Source organism: Trachurus japonicus, chromosome 20 (genome assembly GCF_045865225.1).
Source record: "Trachurus japonicus isolate A0001 chromosome 20, Traja_1.0".
Lineage (NCBI taxonomy): Eukaryota > Metazoa > Chordata > Actinopteri > Carangiformes > Carangidae > Trachurus > Trachurus japonicus.
This window is the reverse complement of record NC_140926.1, coordinates 7,125,980-7,140,315: the sequence shown is the minus strand read 5'-3', so window position 1 is coordinate 7,140,315 and position 14,336 is coordinate 7,125,980. Positions and strand designations below refer to the sequence as shown.

The following is a 14,336-nucleotide window of genomic DNA, read 5'->3' as shown; positions in this document are numbered from 1 at the left end:
GACGGCTGTGTTTACTTCACCCCCCTGCCCCCCACCACACCACGCTGCTGCATAATAATAATTGTGATAGACCGAGCTGCTGGACCCCTTTTGTGAGCCCTCGGTGCAACAACATGTAATATAACAAGAGTGGGCCAAAACACCACAGAGGTCATTTTCTGTCAACCGCCTCCAATAACCCTCTGTTTATACGTTCCATGGACCAAGCAGAGGCAGCTGGGCTTTTTAATGAAACCTCCCATTTCACTGAGACATGAACTGGAATAATGACCAGTATATGTCTGTCTGTCTCTTTGTCTGTCTGTCTGTCTGTCTGTCTGCAGGCCTGTGTAGTGTGCACCTTCCTCCTCCTCCTCCTCCTCCTCCTCCCTCCTCAGTCTTGACTTTGACCCTGTGTCAACTTTGAAACCTTGAGTAAATGTCACCTGATGTGTCTCACTTTCATCGGCTCCCGGCAGAGGATTTTTCTGTTTGTCTGCTTGTGCTTTGCAGGGTCGGAGGAGGTGGAGGAGGTGGTGGAGGTGTTGGTGTTGCAGACACACACACACATATACACACAGTGGCGATGGGTAGGCAGCCCTAATCTAGTCTTTGTCACTAAATATCAAGTAGACTGCCAGGATAACAGAGTGTGACAATGCAGGATAAAGTGCTCCAGATGGGTGTTCATTCCCCGTCTATTCCTGTTCCCGTGCCGACGACGTCCTCCCTCTCTCTCGCCTCCGTGTCTGTTTCCTCTCCCTCTCCCCCTCGCGCTCGCCCCCCCCCCCCCTTTCTTGTTACATTGTGTTATCCAAGGTCTGATCCCTGTTCTTAGTTTTAATATCTCTCTCTCTCCCTCCCTCTCTCTCTGTCTCTCCACCAGGTGAATCTCACAAAATGAAACATTGTGGGCAAACCAAGGACTCTGTTGTCTGTGTGTGTGTGTGTGTGTGTGTGTGTGTGTGTGTGTGTGTCTCCCCGGGTTGTAGTCTGAGCTGGCCCGACTGATGAGTCAATACATGCAGCACAATCCGTAGCTTTTAGCAGAAAACCAATATGCTGCCTTATCGACTTGTCTAAAGATAAAACAATGCTATATTTTGGTGGCTTAAGCATCTGAAAAGCTGTAAATAGTGTTAAGTCTGCAGAGAGAGAGGGGGGGACTGAGAGGGAGAGAGAGAATTAGGGTGTAAAAGAGGGAAAGAAGATGTTACAGTGCTTTTGCTGGCACATTGAGGCCAAGGATTCCTGGTGATTTATAGACTGGAGGCGCACAAGGCCCCGGATTTATCGAGCGCTGCTGCAACAAAAGGATGTCGTGGACGCTGCCCTTATAATTGCGCTCATCCTGTTTGTTTGTTTACTGCAGCAGGTAGCTGACAGCTAATCCTATGCAAAGCCTGATAATTGAAGGCTTCCCTGGCGATGGCAAGGAGGAGGGGGGCCACCTGAATCAAAAGTGCATCCCTTCACCTTTAAGTCGACACGCGTATTCAAAGACAAGCGCAATATTGGCTGGTTGGTTGACAGGCAGACGGGCGGGGGTCTTAAAGCCTCAGAGGGGGAAATAATTTGTTTCTTTAAAAGGGGCCGAGAGGGCGAACGGGGAGAGAGAGCGCGCCCGTGGAGTTAAAGAGAGACGATCATTGAGCTGTCCGAAAACATATGGAAACAGACCCTGAGAGACACGCGGGGATGAAGATAAAGCTGTTTTCCAGCTGCCGCGCGTGGACTCGTGTTATCAGGTTAGCGAGACAGATGAGGAACACCTCTGGAAATAAAAATAAAGAGGGTTCCTCCTGGTTTTTTTGTGAGTCATTATAGATCGGCTCAACATCTCCGCTCCAAACCCCCTCCACCATCACCATCACCCAAACCCTCCGCTGCTATCAATCTCCACATCTCTCCATAAATGCCAGCAGCCGATAATTAATGATAGATCGGTGGTTAATGAAAGATTTACGCGGCGTAGACGATGCTCGGCAATCAGGGGGCGTGTTGGTGTTGGAGGCTTTTGAGCTCTGACAGCCGACGCCACATCAATTGCGCCCTGGAGACAAGAGCGCGTAGGTAATGGGCCGACAGACAGTCACAGCAATGACAGTTGTAGGTGAGGTGAAACCCCTCCTGTTGTCCTGCACTTCCTACGTCCTTCCTTCTTTCCTTCCTTTCTCCCTTCCTTCTTTCCACAATCCCTTTACTTCTTTCCTTCCTTCCTTCCTTCCCTTCGTCCTTACTTCTTCTTCCTTCCTCTTTTGATCCAGTTGACCTGGTCTGTTCCCTCCTTCCCTCCATCTTTCTTTCCTTCCCTTTTCCCTTCCCACAATCCTTTTTGCCTTCCTTCCTTCCTTCCTTCCTTCCTAACTTCCTTCCTTCCTTTCCTCCTTCCTTCCTCCCTTTGTCCTTACTTCTTCCTTCTTTTTTGACCCAATCTCCCTCCATCTATCTTTCCTTCCTTTTTCCCTTCCTTCTTTCCTCCCATCGTTCCCTTTGTCCTTCCTTCCTTTCTTCCTTCCTTCTATCCCTTTATCCTTCCTTCCTCCCTTCCTTTCTTCCTCCCTTCCTTTCCTTCATCCTTACTTCTTCCTGCCTTTTGACCTAATCAGTTCCCTTCCTCCATCCTTCCTTCTTTCCTTCCTTTTTCCCTTCCTTCTTTCCTCCCATCGTTCCCTTTTTCCTTCTTTCCTTCCTTCCTTCTTTCCCTTCGCCCTTCCTTCCTTCCTTCCTTCCTTCCTTCCTTCCTTCCTTCCTTCCTTCCTTCCTTCCTTCCTTCCTTCCTTCCTTCCTTCCTTCGCTTCATCCTTATCCCTTCTTCCTTCCTCTTTTGATCCAGTTGACCTGGTCTGTTCCCTCCCTCCATCTATCTTTCCTTCCTTTTTCCCTTCCTTCTTTCCTCCCATCGTTCCCTTTGTCCTTCCTTCCTTCCTTCCTTCCTTCCTTCCTTCCTTCCTTCCTTCCTTCCTTCCTTCCTTCCTTCCTTCCTTCCTTCCTTCCATCCCTTTATCCTTCCTTCCTTCCTTCTTTCCCTTTGTCCTTCCTTCCTTTCGTCCTTCCTTCCTTGACCCAGGAGGACAGAAGGAGGGGTTTAAGGAAAAGTGGGGATGGTGGGGGGCAAACCAGCCATCCTGGTGGAGTCCCTCCCTCCTCCCTCGGTCGGCGGTGACACGCAGCAGACGTCGGCCCCGTCGGCCCCGTCGGCCCAGAGCTTCCTGGTGACAATGTAGACAGCCGTTTAACCTCCAGCCCCCACGTCTGAGAGGGGAGGGGAGGGGGAGGCGGCGGCTCGGAGGCAACACACTCCTGACAAAATATTTAATTCCGACTTAAAAGGTTATTTCACAATAACACACGGTCCCCGTTGCCTCTTTTTTTTTCTTTCCTCCGCTCCGTCTTCTTCCCCTCCACAGCTTTCAATTTATTTCCTTCAGATGCACGCTTCGCTGGGTACTGTAGTTGACTCCCTCTCTCACTACAACTGCTGGCTTATTAAGTTTCCATGGCAACTTGCCGCATCCACTTTGTTTTATTCGAGCCTGTTGGGACCCCACAGGGTAAAGCTTAGCCGGAACACCAGGAAGCGATGGGTTTAGAGTCGGGGAGGGGATGGAGGGGGGGGGGTTGGAGAACAACCTGCGGCAGCACCGGGGAGAGGGATTGTTGGAGAATTGCTCATTGCCCTCCGCTCCATTTAACCCGCTATGAGGCAGTGGAGCTGAAGCGCTGCTGCTTTATGTCACTGTGTCTCCTCCGTGCATCAGGCCAAATATTAAAATATATTGACAAAAGCACTTTGACTGAAACGACACTGCCCGAGGAGGAAAACCCATCTTTGTTTTTACTATAAAACAAACACTTATAAATAATCTTCGCACTTCAGAGCTTTCACTCTCGGTGTCACTGCTCCCTGTTGGAGCGCTTTTTCTTTTTTTTTAGTCAGAATGGAAATGTCTGTGTCCATGTCCCTGCGTGGACGAGTCCTATAATAATGACCTTGATTTGATGAACTTGTGATTTCACCGCCGTTGGGTCATGGATCGTCAGGACGCTTGGTGCAGACGTTCGTGGCCTCCAGGACGATGGATCCTGGAGACTTTATTGATCCCTGACTTTGCCTCCAGCCACAGCAGCACTTCACTCGCCCAGTGAAATATCTAATGGATGAATTGGCACATTTTTTGTTTTGTTGTTGTTGTTTTGGGGGCGGGGGTTGACATTTGTGGTTCTCAGAAGTTGAATCTTATTGACTTTTGCCTCTGGAAAGTCTTCCTATTAGAGGGACATTTACAGCTATTGATAAAACACACTTAAGGCCAAAACTTTTGTTTGGTCAGTGACCACACGCTACACATCGTACCTGTTTAGCATGTTAGCTTGGTCAGCAGCTTTTGTCAGCATGCTGTTGTTAGCATTTCGTGCTGCTGTTAGCGTTTAAATCAAAGCACTGCGAATGTAAGTGAGTTTCAGATCTGTTGATAGAAATTAAAATAAAAACGTGACTTTGAGCTTAAACCAGCTGTGTTTGAGCTCATTAGAAAAGAGCACCACGCTAAGACAATAGCCACTGTTAGACAGGGCTTTTCTCCTTTTTTAGGGGGGTTGGGGGGTGTTCAAACCCCCTCCTCACAGCTGCTTGTAACCTTAGAATGACTACAGCTGAGCTAATATGGACTGCCATTGATTAGATCATACATTTTCATTTCATTACTTAATTATCAATTCAACTCTGTGGGAGTGTTTGAAAGAGAATAGATGTAATCTAACACACTATAAGCTAATAATGCTAATTTGATTTTTACAATTCCAAATTTTATATGCATACTAAGTAGCCTTGTTAAGATATTTCAACCAAAGAGATAATTAATTATTTCATATGACAAATGAGAAATTGTCTTATCTTTAAATTACTCCTCTAGGTATTACACCAGATTTAGAAATTCAGCTCTAATTTGATGCAGTTCTTTCAAGATGTCTGCGCCCACATTATAGTCTTCATTAACTGTCAGTTCTGTGAAAGACCACAGATTTCATTAACATAGGCTCCACACAATCAAGGCCCCATTGAAAATTATTCCTCTTGTAATGTATGCTCGGGGCCAGAGAGGAGGAGGGTGGGGCGTGTGTGTGTGTGGGGGGTGGTCTTTACAAAAACTGCACACGTTTTTTAAGTCATTTCATTGACAAATTACCATTAAATGTACTTTGACCACGTCGCGCCACAATCAGTTTCCTCCGTCAATGGACTCACAGTCGGGGTCAAGTTCACATGGAAAATGGCTGTAAAAGGCGACTGGATGAGACACTAACTGCACTGGTTAAATAATATTGATGGATCCCGCTCACGGTGCAGCAGCAGCAGCAACAGCAGCGTTTTAACTGATGCTGCTTTGGATTGCGGACAGATGTATTGCGACGTATATGGAGGGGATTTGGCTCGTTAGGAGGCAAACTTATGAAAACATTTAATCTGCGCTCAGAAAGGATAATTAGAGACAATGAATACGTCTCATCCTAATTGTTTATCCCTCGGCCAGCATGGAACTATTAACAAAACACAACTCGGAGCCATCAATTTCTCTTCATCACGACAGGGGTATTAAATACGACCTCGTCACTTTGGCAAAGTTGTTGGACAGAAATGAAACGACCGTAATGAGTGGGAGGGAGAATATGACAGAAAACATCAAACACTATTAGAATTGTAATTATTTTTTTTCCCTTTTTTTCTATTAAAACAACACAGAGTCGTGGATTTGGGTGCAAAAAGGAAACACTGCAGGGATCGGAGCTGAGCGAAGCTGGCGCTGATTTAAGAGTGAAGGCCACTGGGGGCCAGATAGTAAATCATGAATGGTTCCACTGTGTCTCAACCCAGAGCTATAGAGCTGGACTCCAAGACCGTGCACATACACATACACACACAGTGGCACTGGCACCCACTGCACACTCCACTGGTCCAATCTTTTCATTGCCTTGGTGTCACTATGGAAACCCCCCCCCCACCTCCACCACCACCGGCACCATCACTCCCACAACTGTCCTCTCCTCAGTAATCCTCGGGGCTGTAAGGAAACGATACTGAAGCATGACTGAAAGGAATGGAGTGTGTGTCAGTGTGTCATGCCTCCAGTTGTCCCTCCTGCACACCTGGGCAAAAGGTGTGTGTGTGTGTGTGTGTGTGTGTTGCAGAATCAATAGAGAGTGGGAGCAGAAGTGTAAGCTGTGGAAGAAGCCCAGTCGACCGAGCGGGCTGGCTGGCTGGCGGGTGGGTGGGTAGGTAGTGGGAAGTGGGAGTAGGGGGGGGAAGCATGTTGGTTTTCAGTTTTTTTGTGCACGATTGCCTGCATGCACCTTTATGAAAATTGCCTGTGATTAGCTGCAGTTTATCAGCAGTCACGGTGTAAATACCACATGTAATGCATTCACTGCTGCCTACCACTGGGCTCCGGCACAAAGGGATCATTCTGTCAGCACAGTGATCTCATCGCTAAGCTATCTCTCTCTCTGTTAGTGCCATTGCCTTGGTAGGATATTGGCCTCTATAAACAGAGGATTGTCTGCTGCTGCTGCTGCTCTGTTATTATTTTTTTCCGCCTGTTTCTCTCTCTTTGTTTTCTTCTAAAAATACTCTGATTCTTGATTTCTTTTGTCCACCTTGTCCAAGAAATGAACTTAAAATCCTTTTTATTTTCCACCTTGTAGTGCTGATTTCCAACAGAGCCTTATATGGTGTTTCCACTACTCTTGTTTTTTTTTCTTTTGCTATGCAGAGGGGAGGTGCACAGATGCAAGAGATATGATATGGCACTGACAGACAAAAAAAAAAAAAAGAGGAGGGCAGGATGAGGGAATAGGGAGTCGGAAAACTCAGAGAAGCGCAGGAAGTAAAGGATGAGACACCAGGGGGAGGGTAAGATAAAGAAGAGGGGAGGGAAGGACGAAGAGGGACGGAGGATGACAGTGGGTGAAAGACAGAGCGGGGAGGTAATAAGTCCCTCTTCCAATCTGGTGTTGTTGAGCAGGGGTAGTAGCAGAGCACACATTCCATTAGGCAGTAAATATTGACTCAGCAGTGAACAACTGGTTTCTATTGCATAGCAAACAAAGCTATTGTGTGCCTGGCAGCCCTGAAAGGCCTCTGTTTGCACATCACGCTCACGGCTGATAAGTAGGCAGTCTCATTCACTGCGGGGGTCTGATACGTCTTCCTTTTCGTCTCTTACCCCTCCTCCCTTCTCGGCATCTCTCTCTATCTCTCCTATGTCTCCCACTCTTGGCCTCCAGCCACCAAGGCCAACAACCTTGACTACAACCCTCCTCCTCCTCCTCCTCCTGCTCCTCTTACTGCTCCTTACGGTGTTTCAGCACCAGAGTAGCTGAATGTGTGCGACTGAATTAATCGTAGGCGTTCCCCCCCATCGCAAACACACAAAAAAAAGAAAAGAACGGGCCCCAGACATGATGTTATGCAGCAATAACCTGCTGGTGTAATAGTCATCGACTGGCAGGTCATCAGCGGGAATGAGAGGTGCATTCAAACACCACTCACCACTCACCACCAGCAGCAGCAGTCCTCAGATAAATGAGACGTGGACGTATTTACCTTGATGACTGTGTGCAGGGCTCGGCTGTTTGTCTGCAGATTACATTATGCGTTTACATGTTGACCTCTGATCCCCAGTCAGCGCGGCTCTCTGAAGGATTTGTGGCCTAGGAGGGAGGGAGGGGACAGGACTGGGAGAGTCATCACCCTACCTGAGAACGGCCGGCGAGGGAATGCGGGTCCACGCCCTGTTCCCGTCTCGTCTCGGTTGAAGTGATGCATCACGCAATCTCCGCTGTTGCACCATACGGGCTGACTCAGGCCATCAGGGCACTGGGTTGTGTCACATTAGCTCCAAGAGTTATTGTGTTTTTGTCTCAGTTTTTTTTTTTTATGTGTGTAGGGTTACTGTTGCGCGATACATACACCTTGTAACGCATCATCGCTTGTGCGTAGTAGGCGTGCTGTCTCCATGGAAACTGATTATTGCTTCATAAAGGTGTGTGGTGGTTTCAGGTGTACAGCTAAAAACTCCCAGGTTACTTGAACATGCAATCCCTGACATTTGCACATGAATCAGTTTTTCCTTCAATGTGTAATGAAGGTATATATATATTTGCATAAAGAAGCAGCTCCAACAGATAAACAATTTTAAAAGCTCGGAAATCCTATGAAGTGACATTTCCTCACAGGAATAGATGACATAAAGCTCGGAAAATGTAAATGGCGTTAAATGTTACACACGGAGAGGAAGTTATGATGTGAAACTCATGAAGAATGTGCTGTAAACTTCTTCATATAGCATGACTTGGATGGATAAAAGACATTTTGACTCTTGCTTTCTCACCCTGACTGAGCTCTGAGCACAAATGAGGGATAAGAAATAGAAATGTTGTATTTGCAGCTTGTTTCTCACTCGTTTAATACGTCCTTGTATGAGCGTGTGTGACATATCTTCAATATTTCACAGGGTCGTTAAGCTCCTCTCCATTTCATTTCCCCCCTTTTGCAATGTAGACTGATCATGTGAGTTCATTTACATAAAGATTTTTTTTTTTCTAACCTGGCTGACATTTTGAATTAGGTGCAATATGGAAGTTATCAGCCTCAATTTGCAGGAGGACAGTGTAAGAAACGCTCGGCGGCGGCGGCGAGACGATGATTGTGCTTCTTTGTATCACTGTGCAGAGGGATAATGAAACTCAGAAACAGCTTATTACTGTAGAATGTGATGGTTATCATGTACGTGTTATATCTCATGAGCTTCATGTAGCTTCCTGCCTGAAATTACTTGTTTTGCTGCACTTGACGTAGCCTATATGCAACGTGGAGTGCAGGTGTCGAAATGCGCTTCAGTTGTGTAACGTGTGTGTGTGTGTGTGTGTGTGTGTGTGTGTGTGTGTGTTGACATGATTCAGCCCACCTGAATGTGCAGGACAGAGCTGTGAAGTCTGTGGCGCAACATGTAAAACCTGAACTGCAGTCACTTGTGATTTTGTAAGCTCCTAAAATGCCAACACACTCCTCTCTCTCTGTGTGTGCATCCTCCCACCCATCCACCCACATGTAATGCACACACACACACACATAACACACACACACACACACACTGACTGACTGACTGCCAGGCTGACTGTTCGTCTGCCAAAGTGACACTTACTTTAAAGAACCCCACGAGGTCCTGTGTGGTATGTAGGTTTAGGTGGTACATTATAATTACATTGCTTTTGTCACCGTGTGATGTTCCAACAGATGTTCACAGAGGAAGTGCCCAGGAAGGCGCAGCGCTGTTTATCACTGTCTGCCGTGAGATTGAAGACTTTAATAATGCTCCTCCACAGCAAAGAAAAACGGTAGTAAAAATGAAAGCCAACCCATCAAAGCACAATATGTCCAGGCGACAGCTTTGCAGAAATGCCCCCCCTCTCTTCTTCCCCCTCTTCTCCTCCTGTACCCTCCCTTCCCCCATGTCTTATTCTCGCTCCTCTCCTCCTCGTCCACATCCCACTTCCCTGCATGTCTACCCCTCAGTGCCTCCACCTTGGCCCAGCAGGTCTGTGAGTGGACCGGCAGCACAGTTTGCACCGATAAGCCAGATTCACCGTGACCTTTTTCCTATTGTTCAGACGAGCGGTTGGCAACAGCGAGGTATACGGGAGTCCTTCCAAATTAAATATTTGATTCATAAACACTCAGGGTCCCTGAGTTGAGGAGGGGGCCGAGGAGAGGTGCATGTAATTCCACCAGAGGACGCGGGGACCTTCGACACCTTTGTGCACGAGGACGAAATGTGGAAAAAAATCCACATGAACTGTCTTGGCTACGACTCTGCACTGCTGCTGAAACTAAATGTCTGGTTTTAGCGCGCAGCAAAAAGAAAACAGAGGAGCATCATTTGAATAATGTTTCTGTCAGCGTCTCAGCTACCACCACCACCACCACCACACCCCCCACACCCACCAATCCTACTTCACTCTCCTCTTATGTCCCCCTGGGAGGAATCTTCTATGATTTACTGCAACACACAGCGAGCTCTACATACGCAGTCCACACCGACATCACACATACGTGCACACAACACAACGCACACGCCAGATCACCAGCAACACGCCTGGTGAAGTGAATTTTTTTTTTTTACTGGGCTAGGATTTCAAAGCGAACATCGACCGAATTCCCCCACTGCTTCCCTCTGTGATATAGTTTGTCTTAATGCAGTGCATTTGGAATGAAAAGGGGGCGGTCTTGCATGGGAAACATTATTTCAAAGGCCCCCGCTGTGATTTTGGCTGAATATCAATGTTACTGTCAGATTTTAATCCCAAACAGCACTATTGTATGAGTTTGATACCAGAGAACAAAGGTTATAGCCCAAGGCGAGGTTTGATAGTAGCCTGTATTCCCCTGTGCAGGAGAAAGGGACATCCACGAGATGCGTTTGGTGCTGCTGTGTTCTCGCTGCAGAGCTGAAAGTTTTCTCTCTCCCTGTTTCATCTTTTTGTTTTGTTTGAAAAAAAAGAGAGAAAAACATTAAAATAAAATTCTGCATATCAACTAGAAGAGCTTAGGTTGATGCGGTGCCTCTGTTTCTCCGAACCCAGACGTCCTATTTAAAATGAACAGAATTTACCAACCTATGTTTGAGTCGGGGGAAGAAGTTATTGCAAATAACATAAGCAAACACAATGAGGTCTCAACCTGATAAATAAAAACTCAGGAAATGCAAATGAGAAACTCAGGTCTTCGTTTTTATTTACTTTTGTATTCCCTTGTTATCTCAGGGGCACTTATAAACTTTACATGAGTATGAGAACGAACACACACTCGACTATGGAGATCGACGAATCCCTGGTGGAGAATTAAGAAGTCATATAAACTGGTATAAAACTAAACAAGCGGACATTTGCATAAAGTTTAATACGCTTTAAAATAGCATCCTCAAACGCTGTTAGATGAACATCGGCGTTATATTGAGGTCAGTGAATCATCTTTATTGTTCTATCACAGCAACACAGTTGGTTGTGTATTTGCTGAACAGGGCTGTGTTGGTTCAGTTGGTTCTGGACTCAGCATATCTTACAGACATCCATCCATTTTTGCAACTTTAGCATGTGCTGCTCCATGCTAGTAGCCTAGCCAGTTACTGTAGCATTATCCCCAAAAGCTAAGAGAGCTATCGTATCTTTGTTAGTTGTTTTCTCACTGTTTTCCTGTATTTAAGCTTTGCGGACACCGGGGCAGTAGTAGAACTATCCATCTCTTCTCTGTGTAAATTTATTGTCCCATTGGCGGTGACTAATTAGTGTAAGTTCCCAGTGAGCTTGTGTGTTCGCAATTACCTTGGCAGCTAGGCTACAGTAGTTTATTAACTGAGTAGTCTCGATGTCTTCTAGAAAAACCTGTTTTGCTAAAATGCACAAATAATCTTGTGGAAGAGGTGTATGCATTAAAGGGATATCCCTTCCCTTCGCTCCATATCTTCTTTACATACCTTCAAGATTGAGCTACAAAAACACAATGCTCTTGCTTTTAGTGCGTGATATCTGCCTGGTCTTGGAGGTGTCGGATGTAGGCTACATCTACAATGTATGCATCTCCTTTCCCCGTGTGCTTTGCTGTTGTTTTGTATTTGCATTGCCTTATGTTTTTTGTCTCTGTCTCCTTTCCTCTGATTTTGTCCTTTCGTTTTTGTCTTGCCTCTGTTTTGCTTCTGTCTGTATCACTGCTGACTGTTGAGATGCTATAGGATCCCCCTTGAAAACGAGGTGATCCACCTCAAGGGGCTTTTCCTTTAAATAAAGTTGATAATATTTCAGCTTTTTTGAAGGCGGCAAAAACATGGTGATTAATTGTCCCTCATTCACAACAGTGTAGCCTACTGTCTGTGTCTTAGGGTTCGGGTTAGATAAGATAAAGTAAGATAAGATAAGATGGTGATTGTACCTTGACAACAGCTGCGGCCATGGTTTTCCTTAAAATGCAAGAGGTTATAGTATAAACTCTCTGAACAGTCCGTCCTCAGGTCCCATTGGAGGTTGCGGTAAATCAGGGAGTGATACAACTGAATCGTTTCATCACTTTCTGAGCTAGTGGCAAAATTTTAGGCCTAGCTCCTTTAACAGATTTTAATCTAACTTCTTGTAATGGATTATTAAGGTGTGACTCTCCGGCTCCATATCTGATAAGATTCAGGCAGGTGAGGGTCACACCTACTTTATCTAATCACGTTTTCACCCATAGTTCAATAAGACATCAAACCTTTCCTCCCTGCTGTAGAACTCTTTGACACATGCACACGACAGAAAAGGCATACTATAATTCTTTACTCTAAGTGGAATACATGTAATATACCACACTTTTAAATCCTGTATGAAATGATCAAACTTTGTGGGATGGGATCTCGTATAGATTTATCATCCCTCCTGTTTAACCCGTGGCAAAGATAGGGTTACTTATGTGACAAATGAGGTTAAAAAAAAATGAAGCGACAGGGCGAGTTTATGTAGCTCCTGGAAAACGCGACAGACAGAGCCCATTATGGAGATATTGCCTGGTTAGAAGGAAAGGTCATAAAAGTTGCCAGGTGTGGAATCAAATCATCCGGGACGATTTAAGTGTCTGTTAAAGGTAAATATCAGCGTTGGCTGCTGCTTTTTGCCTCATTCACTCCGGCACCTTTTTTTTTTTTTGTGGCTTTTTATGATCTTTTTCTCATCACATGGATGACTGGCAGAAGTTGGAGCACGAGCTTCAAACTCACATATTTTAAAGCATTTCCTGAAGTGAATACTGATTTAAGCTGATGCCTCTATCAGACCAGGTTTTACCCTCTTGTGGTATGTTTCTGAATATTCTTATTTGCGTTGTAAAAAGGCGCCTTGAACGGTACTTATAAATACAGTTTATTATTATAATTGTTATTATCATTAATATTTATGGACGCGTCTGCCAGAAAGATGCCTGATGCTGATAGCAGAGAAAAAAGAAGAAAAAAGTCAATCACAGCTCCTCATACGTTATGTGATTCACACCTGAACTTCAAAAAAGAAAGACTCATTCTGTCATTATAGGAACGGCACAAATCATGATCATCAAAGAGCCAGGAAAGACCACCAGGGATCAAAGAGCCACGAAAAAAACCTTCACATGATTAACTGTATGCTTATAAGCAGCAACACATGTACAGTCCTTCCTCAGTAGCTGATAGTGAATCATCGCCCATCTGCTATAAGTGGTGCGACATGTAAGTGGAGTGCATACTTCCCCTCCTGGCTGTTATGTAATTTGTAGACAGAGTGAATGGGGGCGGGTGGGAGGTGGTGGTGGTGCTGGTGGTGGGGGACCGTGGGGGCTTTAAATATCTTCCGTGGGGCTGCAGTTCTGCGTAGGACGGATATAGACCAGGGGCCAACTCGTGTCATCGTTTCAGACGCTGAGGACTCGTTGCTGTGTGGACACACAGCTGTGACATTTACAGAGGGAGGAGAGAGGTCCAGTCAGGTCGATGACTTAACAGGTGTCAATGTAAAACTGATCTTAAAATGTAAATGTGATTGAGTTGTTGAATTAAAAATGATTTTGTTTAGTATGGTCCCTAACCAACTAGTTAGTAGAACTACATTATAACCGCTTGTTCCATAAATTATGTAGCTTCCTGTCCAATTAATATATTATGATTTACCACCACGTCCCAGAAACTCTGGCCCTGATATTTTGCTAACAAGCAAAAAATGCCTTTTACTGTAACATATGCTTGTCTTTATGAAGCATTTGACCAGTTGAATTGTGCTTATTGAGACAATTAAAGTGGCTGTCATGTAAAAAAACAACAACATTTTAACACTTTGACCCCTCTGTTTTAGTTGTAGTGTTGGTTCATAAGAAGATGTATTTACATTTTTAGGAATCAAAACCCATCTCAGTGTAGTTCTACATCTCCTCTCACAGGTGTTATCACTGGACTTGGAGTATCAACAGGTCAATGAGCCAATCAGAAGACAGGGTGAACGCTCAGGAAGGCTGGATGTTGGGTGAGTGGGGCTTTGTTGTCTGCTTTGTTGTGACATCACAAAGTTACAGGAAGTCTTAAGAGCTCGTTTTCTGAATGCAGGCTGTGTGCATTTATCTGTAATCTCAGACTTTTAATATATATTTTTTACAGAGATCAAACACACAGGTTTTCTGTCCAATGAGCTGCCACATCTGAGTCTCTTACAGAGTATAATCACATACACACATACTCACTCTTTTCTTAACCTGCAGTGTTGAGTGCAAAATGATGTTGTGAGTAAATGCCTCTGCATGGCAGTGAGTGTGA

The 14,336-nt window shown here is 45.3% G+C and overlaps 1 long non-coding RNA gene across 1 annotated transcript in view; it reads left to right on the top strand.

The window, feature by feature from the left end:
• Positions 1-911: 911 nt before the first annotated feature.
• The window catches only part of LOC146966313 (uncharacterized), a 42,924-nt gene continuing 29,499 nt past the window's right edge, over positions 912-14,336 (top strand). Inside the window, exon 1 of the long non-coding RNA XR_015034516.1 lies at positions 912-950. This is a non-coding gene — a long non-coding RNA (uncharacterized LOC146966313). The remainder of the gene's footprint in view (positions 951-14,336) is intronic.